Below are 15,326 nucleotides of genomic sequence, written 5' to 3'. Positions count from 1 at the left end.
GACTGGTTGGATCTCCTTGCAGTCCAAGGGACTCTCAAGAGTCTTCTCCAACACCACAGTTCAAAAGCATCAATTCTTCGGCGCTCAGCTTTCTTCACAGTCCAACTCTCACATCCATACATGACCACAGGAAAAACCATAGCCTTGACTAGACGGACCTTTGTTGGCAAAGTAATGTCTCTGCTTTTGAATATGCTGTCTAGGTTGGTCATAACTTTCCTTCCAAGGAGTAAGTGTCTTTTATTTTCATGGCTGCAGTCACCATCTGCAGTGATTTTGGAGCCCCCAAAAATAAAGTCTGACACTGTTTCCACTGTTTCCCCATCTATTTCCCATTAAGTGATGGGACCAGATACCATGATCTTCGTTTTCTGAATGTTGAGCTTTAAGCCAACTTTTTCACTCTCCACTTTCACTTTCATCAAGAGCCTTTTGAGTTCCTCTCACTTTCTGCCATAAGGGTGGTGTCATCTGCATATCTGAGGTTATTGATATTTCTCCCAATCTCCTCAAATCCAGAAATGTATCAAGGCACATATATGAGGGCATGTAGGAAGAGTTATCTCCGGTAGAATGGAGATGAGTAAACGCCGCCTGTGCGTGCCTGCCTTGTCTTCTCTTTCAACTCTGGTGTTGAGACGAGACTTCAACCTGGGTGATGCAGATCCTCAGGGTTTGGTCATTTCTTCAGGACTGAGTATGGACAGAGTGTCAGACTGTTCCACCTTCAAGATTGCCCAGTGGACATTCCATCATTTCTTTTATTTCTTTCTATGTTGAATATATTGAATCCCTCCCCTATCATATTCCCATGAACTCTTTTCTCTGATTTTTCACTATTATAAAGAAATGGTAACCAGTGAAGGAAAAGACACTCTTACGGATGGAAAGGCTGAGTCACACAGAACACTAAGTAACTAACCCAAAGCTGTTGAGAGAAACGGGGCAACAATTTCTGAATTCCAAAATCAACAACATTTAAGCTAACCACTTGTCTCCATGCATTCCACCCCTATTGTGTTTGAAATAAATAAAAGGTAAATAATTAACCAAATAAGATATTTGGAAATTTGTTGATTTTGCCTGCCGTTTATCTTTTGGCATTGAAAATGGCAGGAATGCTGAGTGGCAGACACTGGTTGTCCCCAGTATCGTATGTTGTGATAGAAAGATTACACTTCCAGCTTCCCATATGAGTCCAGTGACAATGTGGCTAAGCTCTGGTCAAAGAGATGCAGACCCACATAATGTGTAAGAGTGGGCGTGGTGTTCTTCTTCACCCCTCCTGCTGGCAGGGATGTGGACCTGCTCGTGGGCCATCTTGCACCACATGAATGGAGCCAACATCCCAGGGACAACAGAACATCATGAGAGGAAAGCAACCGAGCATCTAATGATTTAATGGGACAGAACCATCCCTAGTCACTCAGACTCCAATGAGGGATAAAGGGTCCACCCAGCATCTCTGTCACACACCGATCAACCTACAGTCCAACTAACTCAGGCTTATAACTATAATATCAGTGGGAGGGAGGCTCAGGAGGGAGGGAATCTATGTACACTTGTAGCTGATTCACGTTCCTATACAACACAGCATTGTAAAGCAACTATACTCCAAGTAAAAATAAATTTTATATATATATATATATATCAAAATATCCTATTGAAACAGTGTAAAATTTAGACAAATCAATTTTGAAAATTAGGTTTAGAAAACTAAAATATTCAGTTCAGTTCAGTTGCTCAGTGGTGTCTGACTCTTTGCGAGCCCATGGACTGCAGCACGCCAGGCCTCCCCGTCCATCACCAACTCCCGGAATTTACTCAAACTCATGTCCACCAAGTAAGTGATGCCATCCAACCATCTCATCCTCTGTCATCCCCTTCTCCTCCTGCCTTCAATCTTTCCCAGCATCAGGGTCTTTTCCAATGAGTCAGTTCTTCGCATCAGGTGGTCAAGGATTGGAGCTTCAGCTTCAGTCCTTCTAACGTATATTCAGGCCTGATTTCCTTTAGGATGGACTGGTTGGATCTCCTTGCAGTCCAATGGACTTGCAAGAGTTTTCTCCAACACCACAGTTCAAAAGCATCAATTCTTTAGCTTTCAGCTTTCTTTATGGTCCAACTCTCATATCCATACGTGACTACTGGAAAAACCATAGCTTTGACTAGATGAACTGTTGTCAGCAAAGTAATGTCTCTGCTTTTTAATATGCTGTCTAGGTTGGTCATAAGTTTTCTTCAAGGAGCAAGCGTCTTTTAATTTCATGGCTGCAGTCACCATCTGCAATGATTTTGGAGCCCCAAACCAAATGAGAAAATATTAGATTCAGTCTTATTGATTTGTGTGAGTGGTTCCACTTAAGCTACATTGACTGTCTTATTCATGAGAGATACATTTCTCTTTAGATGAATGAGAAATACCTTATCTTAGCTATCAGTTCAGTTCAGTTCAGTCGCTCAGTCGTGTCCGACTCTTTGCGACCCCATGAATCACAGCACGCCAGGCCTCCCCGTCCATCACCATCTCCTGGAGTTCACTCAAACTCATGTCCATCAAGTTGGTGATGCCATCTAGCCATCTCATCCTCTGTCGTCCCCTTTTCCTCCTGCCCCCAATCCGTCCCAGCATCAGAGTATTTTCCAATGAGTCAACTCTTCGCATGAGGTGGCCAAAGTACTGGAGTTTCAGCTTCAGTATCATTCCTTCCAAAGAAATCCCAGGGCTGATCTCCTTTAGAATGGACTGGTTGGATCTCCTTGCAGTCCAAAGGACTCTCAAGAGTCTTCTCCAACACCACAGTTCAAAAGCATCAATTCTTCGGCGCTCAGCTTTCTTCACAGTCCAACTCACATCCCTACATGACCACAGTAAAAACCATAGCCTTGACTAGACAGACAGTTATGGCTAAATTTACATCCTGCATCATAGAATTAGAACTATACTGAAATCAATACATTAAAACCAAAACAAAATGGTTCTAGGTGACAACATTCATATCAGTCAATACAGAAATCAAAGGTGTTTTTGAAACAGTGACTTTGTAGTGCCTCATAAAAAGTTCCTCACCTTTTGGAAGATGAAATAGAGTGGACATTTGATATTGCTAAGGAATATGCCCCAGACCTTCTGAATTTCCTAATTTAAGGATATAATTTCTACACGAGCACGCGACAAGAATAGTCACAAACATGAAGTTGTCTTTTTGGACCCTGAGTGAGAATAGATGTGTCCACGAGGGAGCAGAGAGAGCCACGAAGCTGGGAGTTGCCAGGAGGTGCTCAGGCTGGTGAGTGCCCTGTTCCCACGCGCCATTCCCAGGCAGCACAGAGGGAGTGGATCTGTGCCGTAGAAGAACACACGCTGCCTCATGTCAGTGACTATGGAGGTTTGTTTCTCCTTAAAAAAAAAAAAAATTAGTTTTAATTGAGGGATAATTGCTTTACAAAGTTGTGTCGGTTTCTGCCGTACATCAGCATGAATCAGCTCCGAGTATACGTATATCGCCTCTCTCTCGAGCCGCACTCCCACCCCTCCGCCCCGGCTCCAGGTCATCACAGAGCACTGAGCTGGGCTCCCTGCCCCCACAGCAGCTTCCCTCCAGCTGTGCGTTTTGCACGTGGTAAGGGCATGTTTCAGTGCTACCCTCTCTACTCATCCCGCCCTCTCCTTCCCCTACTGTGTCCACTGGCCCATTCTCCATGTCTGCAGCTCTACTCCGGCCCTGAAAACAGGCTCATCTGCACCATTTGTTAATATACAATATTTGTCTTCCTGTCTCTGACCTGCTTCACTCTGTATGCCAGCCTCTAGGTTCATCCACCTCAGTTCAACCGACTCAGATTCATTTTGGAGGTTTCTTGAGGGGTAAAACCTCAGATCTAAGGTTTGTGAACGCTGAGGGTGGTCTCCCCAGTGTCCTGTGCTTTGGTCTGATGGACTCCCTGGGGAGGGCTTCATGGCAGATGTTCCTTAACAACGCCTGTAGTGATGAAGCCAGGAAACACTCTGGACCGGAAACAGCTCAGTTAATACAACAAGAGACACCTATGATAGTAGCCGATTGTAAGGACTGGGCTTTACCCACAGCAACTGTGTGATTTCTTGCTTTGTTGCTCACACCTTTAAAAGGTACTGCTTAGAAAACATTAAGTGCTAAAGGCTTAATCACATAAAATTGAAAGGCTGTAGGTAAACATTGAGCTTACAAATAGAACATCTTAAGTAACTCTGGCAATGCACTCGCTAGTTTTAGCTGCTAATTGATATTCTCAGATACTGGCCAGAAAATCATAGTGGATAAGGATCATTCAAGAACAATAATAGCAGAAACTCAAGCTAAACTCTATGCTAATCAAAGAACTCCAAGAAGAATTTTTGTGTGAGAGAAGTTTTTCCGGGGGACTGGCATAAATCTCTTCATGTAGCTATTATTATTTTTTAAATTTTTTGGCCACGCCACATGGCATGTGGGATCCCAGTTTCCCACCCAGGGATTGAGCCTGCAACCCCTACATTTGAAGCATGGAGTCTTAACCACTGAACCACTGTGGAAGTCTTATGACTCTCATAGATTGAGTACTTACCCAGGTTCAAAAATGTGCTGAGTACTTTGTACAGTATATCTCACTGGATCTTCAGTGTAATCCTAGGAAATAGTTAGCACTATTGATTTAAAAAGGAAATAGATTTAGAGAGCTTAAGTACGTTGTCCCAAACCACTTATTGAATATCTGACAGCACAAAGACGCAAACCCAGATTTGTCTTTGTCCAAAATTCATGCTCTTCCTATGAAGTATCAATCTATTTATTAACAGAGCAAATAACTACATTCTATGTATTATAAGAAATTGAGTCAATGTCACACAGACTTAGAAAACAGGCCTGTGGTAGCTGGGGGGAAGGGACAGACAGGAGTCTGGAATGGCCATGTACACGTGGCTGTGTTTAAAGTGGGTAACCAACAAGGTTCTACTGTACAGCGCAGGGATCTCTGCTCACTGTTATCTGGCAGCCTGGATGGGAGCGGGGCTTTGGAGGACAATGGATACATGTAAATGCATGGCTGAGTCCCTTTGCTGTTCACTGGAAACTATCACAATGCTGTTAATCAGCTATACTCCAACACAAAATAAAAAGGTTTAAAAATTTTTTTAAATAAAGGAAGATTTTCATATACCAAAAAAATTGAGTCAATATGATACACCTCTTTTAATGACAAAGCAGATCATTATCTTGTATGGCAAAAGTCTTTTCCATGAGCAGTTAGCAATCTTTATTTTTTCAACGGCTCTACTTGTGTTATGGAAACTTCTGGCAAAATGCACTTGGTCTCCCAAACACATGGATCAGTATCACAGTGTGCTTTACTGTTCCATATTCAGACATTTGTCATAGGGCTCCTCTACGCAGGCGGAGAGTCTTGAGAGTCCCTTGGACTGCAAGATCAAACCAGTCAGTCTTAAAGAAAATCAACCTTGAATATTCATTGGAAGGACTGATGCTGAAGCTAAAGCTCCAACCCTTTGGCTACCTGATGAGATGAGCCAGCTCATAGGAAAAGACTCTGATGCTGGGAAAGATTGAAGGCGAAAGGTGAAGGGGATGGCAGAGGATGAGATGGTTAGGTAACATCACTGACTCAATGGACATGAATTTGAGCAAACTCTGGGAGACAGGGCAGTCCTGGAGTACTGCGATCCATGAAGTAAAGAGTAGGACATGACTTGATGATTGAACAACAACAGCAAAGCACTGGAGGACTCTCTGAACCCTTGGACAGATTTGTGATATTATGGCGTGCCTGCAGCTGTCTAGAAGAGGAGAAAATGCAACTGGTTTCATCTTATTCCCTAATTGGACCAACAAATGATTAGAAGTTACATCCATATTTGAGAAATATAATTCGGAATTGAGATCTTATCTCTGGAAGTTGAAATAATGTAGCAAAATCAATGTTTAAGATATGACGGATTTATGCGTTGGAAGGCTTAGAAAAGAAAGTTAGAGAAAATGAAGAGGAGCCTTCACTTTATAGGATGTTATGGCATATATAACTTATTCTGGAAACAGATAAAAAAGATTTGACATTTTGAATTTCCCTGAGAAGCTTCCTACTGACAGCAAACCATGTAAAATATAGTCAAAATGGCGTTAATGAATCATATTGTTGTCTCTCGCAACCGTTCCTAAGAAGTCTGAGCTCTGTATATTGGATTCTAACACTTTTCATTCAAAAATAATAGTTTGAAACATTTTAGGGTTGATTGTTCAGAGAAACTGTAAAGGGAATTAAGCAAATAGGTATGAAATTAATTGAATTAACCAAAGAAAAATCAAATGAAGTTAAAAATAAGTCATATCCAGTTATTAAAAATATTCCATTGGGAATTCCCTGGTGGTCCAGTGGTTAAAACTCGGTGCTTTTACTGCCAAAGGCCTGGGTTCAATCCCTGGTAGAGGAACTAAGGTTCTAAAAACTGGGTGATGTGGGGAGATATATATATATATATATATATATCTTATAACAATTGGTATATAAAGTCTTCAATATTTATCCATGACGCATGTATCTGAAGCATCATTTAGTACTTGGCAATTTCAGAACAACAACAAAAAGCTGAACATGCCACGTTTATTGTAGTGACTCGGGGCCTGCATTTCTGGCTACTGTTCTGGGGAAAATCTGTCATCCCGGTGTACTGAGATGAAGCAGTTTTTCCATCCTCTCCCACATTCTCTCCACTGAAGCCGACAATCACTCTTCAGGGAATAGAAGCTCTTCTTCCAACATGGACATGGTCTGTGGTGAGTTTTCAAATACCACAAAAACAAAAATCTCTGGGGAAAAACCACTAGAGACTTTAGAAATAAGGCACATTATTATTACCTTATTAGCTGACAACATATTTAGTCAGAATTCAACGTCATGTGTGTCCTGCTGAATGGGAACAGCAGAGATTATGTCAGCTAAGTAGATAAAGAAGTGGATACTCAAAAGCCTGATTTGTTTTGTTTTTCCTGCAGAATTTTCTGTGTTGAAATGAACTGAGCACATCATTGTGTGGCGTGGAGACGGAGCAGGCCACTATGGTCCTTCCCCCAGGTTCTCTGCCCGTCTTCTGTCCGTGGAAAAACAGTAGCCAAAAAAAGTAAGTTTAATTAGAGAAGCGAGAACATGCAGAAGCAAAGGAAAACAGTCAAAGGAGGCCAAATAATGATAGTTCAGTCGTTAAGAAAAGTCAAGGACCTCAGTTCCTCCTCCAGGGCTACAGATAATACTCTGAGCCACACCCTGTGAGCTGTCTTACAGATACTGTATCTCTCATCAGGTGAAAGAAGTTAGCTCCCTGATGACCAGATCGTAGCCATGACTTACGCAGCCGCAATTCTGAGAACTGGCCTCAAGGAAATAGAGAAACATGGACCCTGGAACTGAAGATTAACTGTACCTGAAACAATCAAGATGATGCTGGTCAGACACCGATGACCAGCTTCAGGATGGTGGTCAGAGCTGACTGTGCTGTTTCTGCATGTAGCCCCTCCCTCGTCTATAAAGCTCCTGCCCCCTGACTGTCAGCGAGGGGAATCAGCCTTTGGACAGATGTCCACCCTCCTCCCACCAGGTACTGGCACCCAAAAGAAAGCCAACTTCCCTTTCCACCAACCTGGCCTCTTTATTGTCTTTGGAGCAGTGAGCCGCCAGATCCCACTTTTGGTTACAGGGTGAGAAAGAAAAACCTGCTTAGTTAATAAGATTCTTTCCTGTATGATAAAGGCATTGCTTTATAGATGAAAGACATTGTTTGTTTAAAAATGGAAAACAAACTGTCTTTTAAACATTTCCCTACATTCACTGAAAGGACTGATACTGAAGCTGAAACTCCAATACTTTGGCCACCTGATGTGAAGAACTGACTCATTGGAATAGACCCTGATTCTGGGAAAGATTGGAGGTGGGAGGAGAAGGGGACAACAGAGGATGAGATGGTTGGATGGCATCACTGACTCAATAGACATGAGTTTGAGTAAACTCTGGGAGTTGTTGATAGACAGGGAGGCCTGGTGCTCCATGGGGTCAAAAGAGTCGGACATGACTGAGCAACTGAACTGAACTGAACCACACTGAGTCATAATTTCTCTAGCAACTGTATCTAATAATTGAATGATGTCCACCAACTTTAACTATTTAGAAATCTGGAATAATAGTGCCCTTGCTTTTGAAATATTGTTTAGGATTTTTATTTCACCCAGCACAATATTATTGACTTTATTTAGTGTTCAGTTTTGGAATATGATCTAGGAAATTCAGAGGAGTAGAGAGGCTTTACAGTGTTGTTAGTTTCTGCTATACAGCAACATGAATCAGCTACATGCATACATATGTCATCTCCCTGGCGGATGTTCCTCCCAGCTGCAACCCCCTCTCTGCCCCGCCCCCCCAACACCAGAGGAGAGTCCTCACAGAGCACTGAGTCGAGCTCCCTGTGCTATACAGCACCTTCCCATTAGCTATCTATTTTACGCAAGTGCTGTGCTGTGCTTAGTCACTCCGTCATGTCCGACTCTCTGTGACCCCATGGACTGTAGCCCACCAGGCCCCTCTGTCCACAGGATTCTCCAGGCAAGAGTACTGGAGTGGGTTGCCATGCCTTCCTCCAGGGGATCTTTCCAACCTAGGGATCAAACCCAGGTTTCCCACACTGCAGGTGGATTCTTTATCGTCTGAGCCACCAGGGAAGCCCAAGAATACTGGAATGGGTAGCCTATCCTTCTCTATGGGATCTTTCCAACCCAGAATCGAACCGAGTATTTCAGGGGGATTCTTAACCAGCTGAGCTACACGTGGTAGTGTGTGTGTGAGTCCCAATCTCCCAATCCCTCCCGCCCTCTCCTCTTCCCCCACTCCACGTCCACACATCTGTCTCTAAAGGATACAGCTCATCCTGGAACTTTTATTTTCCTGGAGAAGGCTCACGATACATGCACATACATGCATCAAAATGCAGAAGTAAATAAAAATAAAACCCTCATTTTTACTATTCATCTTAAAAATTGTATACAATTATGTTAATGTATTACAGATAATAAGTATTGATTTTCTAAAGCAAAAACAAATCTTACTTCTGAATAGCAATGATGCTATTTTAAAACTGATATAATTTTACCTTAATGTGACGATCATTCTAAAAATTATTTACAATTTTTTCTTCATCAAATTACAATGCTATTATCATTTTTGGGGTACATAATTAACCTAGCCACGGAATTGATTCAGTTATAGTTATGATTATCAATGTCAAGAGTGGATTCAAGTTGAGAAGGAGTGGGTTTGGACTAAGCATCAGCCCTGGTGGCCAGCCATACGGACCTAGGACTCCGGTCAGCCCCCTGTGCTGAACAGCATCTGTGCCTGGGCCAGCAGAGTTGAGAGGATGCTGAGGTCATGGCCTGTAGGTGGGCTCCATTCAGAGGTCCCACCTGAGTACCCATCAGAGTATGGACACGTTCAACCACCTGAGTAAATAGCCAGGAAACTGTTGACTCAGCCAAGATGGTGGAGTCAGTTGTGTGGTCAGCAGAGTGAAAAGAGCATGGTAGGCATTTATGTTTCCCAGCATGTGGTAGACGTCAGGGGCATTTGAACTGCTGCATTCTCATACGGAAAAGGCAGTGGAGAGGAGCAGCAAAGGAAAGGTGAGGAGAGGAAATAACTTCTATGGGATGGGGGAAAGATTTGATAAATGTTGCTGGATGACATTGGCTTTGTTCTCTGGAAATTGGCATTCTGGCTCCACCTTGAAGTTTCAGAATATTTTGGTTATGCATCACACTTGCAATTAATCATCTTTCTTTGTTCACGTAGCTTTCATAATTGCCATAGTGATTATTTAACTTTTGTGCTGCTATTTAGTTTTTCATCATTGGTGCTACTTTGCCTATTTGATTGGCTTCTTAATGTCAAGGGATTAAGACAGATTCAAAAGCATTTCACACATTTATTAAAAACCATTATAAAGTGACTCTGCAAATTTAAAAATTGCTTGCTCACGTGTAGTAGGCACTCTATGAACACTTCAAAAAAAAAAGGAATGGATGAATGGATTAGTTTCAAAAATCTTAATTAAATGATCCTCAAATATAAGGCTTTGGTTTATGAGTGAAAAGTGACTCAGTTAAAAATGTTTATGTCAGTGGACATAGGATAGAATCTCTTTTATAGTGATTATTTTTATTAAGTACTTGATAAAACAGGATATGACAGTCTTCCTGGTGGCTCAGATGATAAAGAATCCACCTGCAATGTGAGAGATCTGGGTTCAATCCCCAGGTCAGGAAGATCCCCTGGGGGAGGGCATGGCAACCCACTCCAGTATTCTTGCCTGGAGAATCCCATGGACAGAGGAGCCTGGTGGGCTACAGTCCATGGGGTCACAGGGAGTTGGACATGACTGAGTGACTAAGCAAGCACAATTATATACAGCTAAAATGGGGAGTAATACATAGGCAGTCATCAAAATAATACCATAAAAGAATATTTATTAGTATTAGTGAATTTAGGAAGTATTACTAAGGGGAATGATTATAAGATATTAATTAATAATGTGAAATGTGGACACTATACTCCCATTCATAACATGTCTCCACCTATCGAGAATAATATTAAAAAAGGAACCATTTATTATACACTAAAATGCAACAATTCATCCTGGATGGTGCTTTCCAAATTTTGCAAAGTTTCTACAATGAACATTTGTCTGTCTGTTAATAGAAAGATTTTACAGACCTAAAAATAAAATTTCCTAAGCTGGCAGTCCCCTGGGGTCCAGTGTTTAGGACTCGGTGTTTTCACCCCTAGGTGCCCACGCCAGTCCCTGGTCGGGGAACTAAGATCCCGCAAGCCGCATGAGGCAGCCAAAGATTTTTTTTTTTTCCCTAAGTTAGCAATAAGATGAGATAGTGGAGAGAAAATCCATCTTTGCTTGGAAGAAACAAGGATTCTGTGAGACCAGACTGGGACTAAGCAGGTGGCTTGGTTTGGCTGGGAAACTGGTTATCTACAGAGGAGGTTGAGCACATAGGTAAATATATTGGGTCTTTCTAGTAATTATATTCAATTTTTTGTCTTGGCAGAAATGGAACAGAAATGATGTCGAGTTCTCATTGCATTCCATCTGGGGACTCACAGCTTTAGTTCCTTTCATTAATGGTGATGTTAACTTTGATCACTTGATTAAAGTGAGTCTTTCAGGCTTCTTCACAGTAAAGCTTAATCTCCTCTTTGTAACTAACAAGGCATTCATGGGGCAATACTTTCAGTTCGGTTCAGTCGCTCAGCCATGTCCGACTCTTTGCGACCCCATGAATCTCAGCACACCAGGCCTCCCTGTCCATCACCAACTCCCAGAGTTTACTCAAACTTACGTCCATTGAGTCAGTGATGCCATCCAACCCATCTCATCCTTTGTCATCCCCTTCTCCTCCTGCCTTCAATCTTTCCCAGCATCAGGAGCTTTTCTAATGAATCAGTTCTTTACATCAGGTGGCCAAAGGATTGGAGTTTCAGCTTCAGCATCAGTCCTTCCAATGAATATTCAGGATTGATTTCCTTTAGGATGGACTGATTGGATCTTCTTTCAGTCCAAGGGACTCTCAAAAGTCTTCTCCAACACCACAGTTTAAAAGCATCAATTCTTTGGAGCTCAGCTTTATTTATAGTCCAACTCTCACATCCATATATGACTACTGGAAAAACCATAGCATTGACTTTGAAACTCTGTAAATATCTTTTTCTTTATCAATCAATCTTTTCCTTATCAATCAATCTTCCAATACTGATATGAATTAATCAACTCAATATTGATATTAATTAATCAATGTGAGTTCATGAATTCCTATTTTGTGCAATGGGTTGAATTATCTATTACCATGATGTCCTTCAATAACCTCAGATATGTAGATGACACCATCATCATGGCAAAAAGTGAAGAGGAACTAAAGAGCCTCTTGATGAAAGTGAAAGAGGAGAGTGAAAAAGCGGGCTTGAAACTCAACATTCAAAAAACTAAGACCATGGCATCCCTTTCCATCATTTCATGGCAAATAGATGGGGAAACAATGGAAACAGTGAGAGACTTTATTCCCTTGGGTTCCAAAATCACTGAAGATGGTGACTGCAGCCATGAAATTAAAAGACACTTGCTCCTTGAAAGAAAAGCTATGACCAACCTAGACAGCATATTAAAAAGCAGAGACATTACTTTGCTAACAAAAGTCCATCTAGTCAAAGCTATGGTTTTTCCAGTAGTCACATATGGATATGAGAGTTGGACCATAGAGGAAGTTGAGCGCTGAAGAACTGATGCTTTTGAACTGTGGTGTTGGTGAAGACTCTTGAGAGTCCCTTGGACTGCAAGGAGATCCAACCAGTCAATCCTAAAGGAAATCAATCCTGAGTATTCATTGGAAGGACTGATGTTGAAACTGAAACTCCAATCCTTTGGCCACTTGATGCAAAGAACTGACTCATTTGAAAAGACCCTTATGTTGGGAAAGATTGAGGGCAGGAGGAGAAGGGGATGACAGAGGATGAGATGGGTTGGATGGCATCACCGACTCAATGGACATGAGTTTGAGTAAGCTCTGGGAGTTGGTGATGGACAGGGAAGCCTGGTGTGCTGCAGTCCATGGGGTCACAAAGAGTCGGACACAACTGAGTGACTAAACTGAAATAGTCATGTGCTTATAATCAGATTGTCTCTGATTTTTTTCCCAGTGAGATTCTCTTGGAGTGGATCCCTGTGTTCTTACAGCATCATCTCCATCATTCTTTGAGTACTTGCTTACTTTCTGGCCAGACCAGAGGTTCATGCTCATCTGTGACTTTCTTGCCCCAACCCTGGGATAAGCCATTTCTGAGGAGAGTCTGGGAGGAGGGTGGCATCTAGAAACCACGATCAGGGTGTCAGTCGTGCTCGTTGCTGTAGGGACACCACTGCTTCCACTGTCATCTTGGTGGACAAAGTGAGGGCATATATCTATGTAGGAATATATACAGACATTTGTACATCTTCACATGTTTATATCCGTACAAATGTTTCTATCTAGCTACGTATCCTAAAAACCCATGAGTTCACATCAGTATTTCCAGTTTCAACTTGACACCACATTGTGTATTCCTTTATTTTCCTTTTCCCTATTTCTAACTCCCCCAACATCATCCCCTTTACTCTTAGTATGTTTAGCCATCTAATCAAGTTCTTTTGTGTAACCAGTCTCCTGCAGACAGCCGTCCGCTGGGCATGGACACTCTCCTCCTTAGTTTGGGTCTGGAATGCACAGAGATTCATCAGATACATGATTTGAAAATATTTCCCCCCATTCTGTAGGTTGCCTTTTCATTTTGTTGATGGTTTCCATATAAATGTATTCTGTGAATTCATATTCAAATCAATATTCTTTAAACTGTAAGCCATGATGTGAAATTAGTGAGTCTGAGAATTTAATAAATGAATGAGAATTGCACAAGAAATGACAGATGAGTGATAGCACTAAGGAAGCATATTTATCACTTTGTGTAATTTCTGCTTCAGTTAAATGAATGTGTGAGCCTTTGTGAGAGTGGATCACTATACAAAATGTGATCAAACATTTCTATTAAACCACCTTAGATGAAACTTCCCCGTACATAAGCAGATGAATAACTATCACGTAGGTAGACAAATCTCACATCACAAATGTACCAAGAGCTACAAGCAAAGGTAGTTGAACTTGTTCCTCGGGGTTAATGAACTTGTATTGAGCATTGCCTATTAGGTATCGCTGGAAATAAATGCTCTTTTCCTCAACTGCTCACTCAAGCACAGGTCACATTTCTGCCCCTGGACTGGCGTGCTTGCGGTGTTTCTCATTGCCAATGCAAGCTGCAGAGTGAGCAAAAAGAATCTAAAGCAAACCAATTGTTTTCTGCAATAATAAAACTGCCTCTAGGCGAACAGTCCCGATTCAGTTGTCCCTCTTGAGGAACAAGGGTGCAGAACAGAGCTCAGAAGACCTGGGTTTGGTGCGGCTTCTGCAGGCCCACCAGGCTGGCATCTCCCAGAGGCCATTGACCCGGACTGTGATGTACAGAGAATACATCTGGCAACACAGGCTTGAGGCTCCTATCTTCTGTCGCTCCTGCAAGGGTCCTGAGGCTTCACTTTCTCGCCTGGGAGTGGAGTGGCATCCTGCTCACGGTGACTATTCTTAGTATTGGGCCATGTCAGCTTCTGAAGAAGAAGGAATCCCTCTGGTTACCTGCTTAATTCTACCTGCCCTCTAGCTCCCTGAAGGAGCCCTCTTTGTGTGTGTAGTAAGGACTCAGGGTGGGATCCGTGGTTGTTCATGTTCTATGAAGATTTTGGAGAATGTAAACACCTCCTGTGAATTCTACTGGTGTGCTGTGAGCCACCCCGCCAAGACAAATAGGAGGATCACAGTTCACATCTGTGAGCAACATGATGTGTCTCTAGTTCTCGCCTGTGTCCACTGATCGTGGAAGGACAACGGCTCTTTTTCATCAGTTATTTAATCACTACTTTACTATGCCTGTGGATACAGCACACAGCCTCATAATGTGTAGGTATTTTCTTTAAAAAATTAAGTAGAGTTGATTCACATTCGTATGTATTTTTGAAGCCAGAGTCCAGGTCCATTTTCTCCCCTTCGTTTCCTCCCTCCCTCCCACCCTTCTCTTCTTCCTTCCTTTCTTCCATTTTTAAAAAAATTCCTTTCAGAGGGTAGGTAGAGGGAGAGAATGTTACCGTGTTTACAAATAGCTTTTGAAAAGATAAGGCGTTTGTTGTATTCAAAAAGACAATGTGTGACTCCGATTTTTAAATTTCTCTTTTTAGAGTATTCTATATTTACAGAAAAATTGCAAAAATAGTACAGAGAGTTCTTAAACATCCCACACCCCATATCTCTTATTGTGTGCCGTGCTTAGTCGCTCAGTCATGTCTGACTCTTTGTGGCCCCAGCCACTGTAGCCCACCAGGCCCCTCTGTCCCTGGGATTCTCCAGGCAAGAATACTGGAGTGGGTTGCCATGCCCTCCTCCAGGGGAGCTTCCCGACCCAGGGCTCGCACCCAGGTCTCCTGCATTGCAGGCGGATTCTTTACCAACTGAGCCACCTCCTATTTTTCACATCACGTAATAGTGGGAAACATTGATCACAGTCAGTGAACCACGCTGCCCTGTTCAGGGAGGCTCACACTCGCTTCGCATTTCCTTGACTTTACCCTCCCGTCCTTTCTGCGCTCCAGCACTCCACCGAGGATGGCA

The sequence above is a fragment of the Bison bison genome, unplaced genomic scaffold (genome assembly GCF_000754665.1).
Source record: "Bison bison bison isolate TAMUID 2011002044 unplaced genomic scaffold, Bison_UMD1.0 scf7180017864524, whole genome shotgun sequence".
NCBI classification, from domain to species: Eukaryota; Metazoa; Chordata; class Mammalia; order Artiodactyla; family Bovidae; genus Bison; species Bison bison.
The sequence above is the reverse complement of the archived record's forward strand: the minus strand, read 5'-3'. Positions refer to the sequence as shown.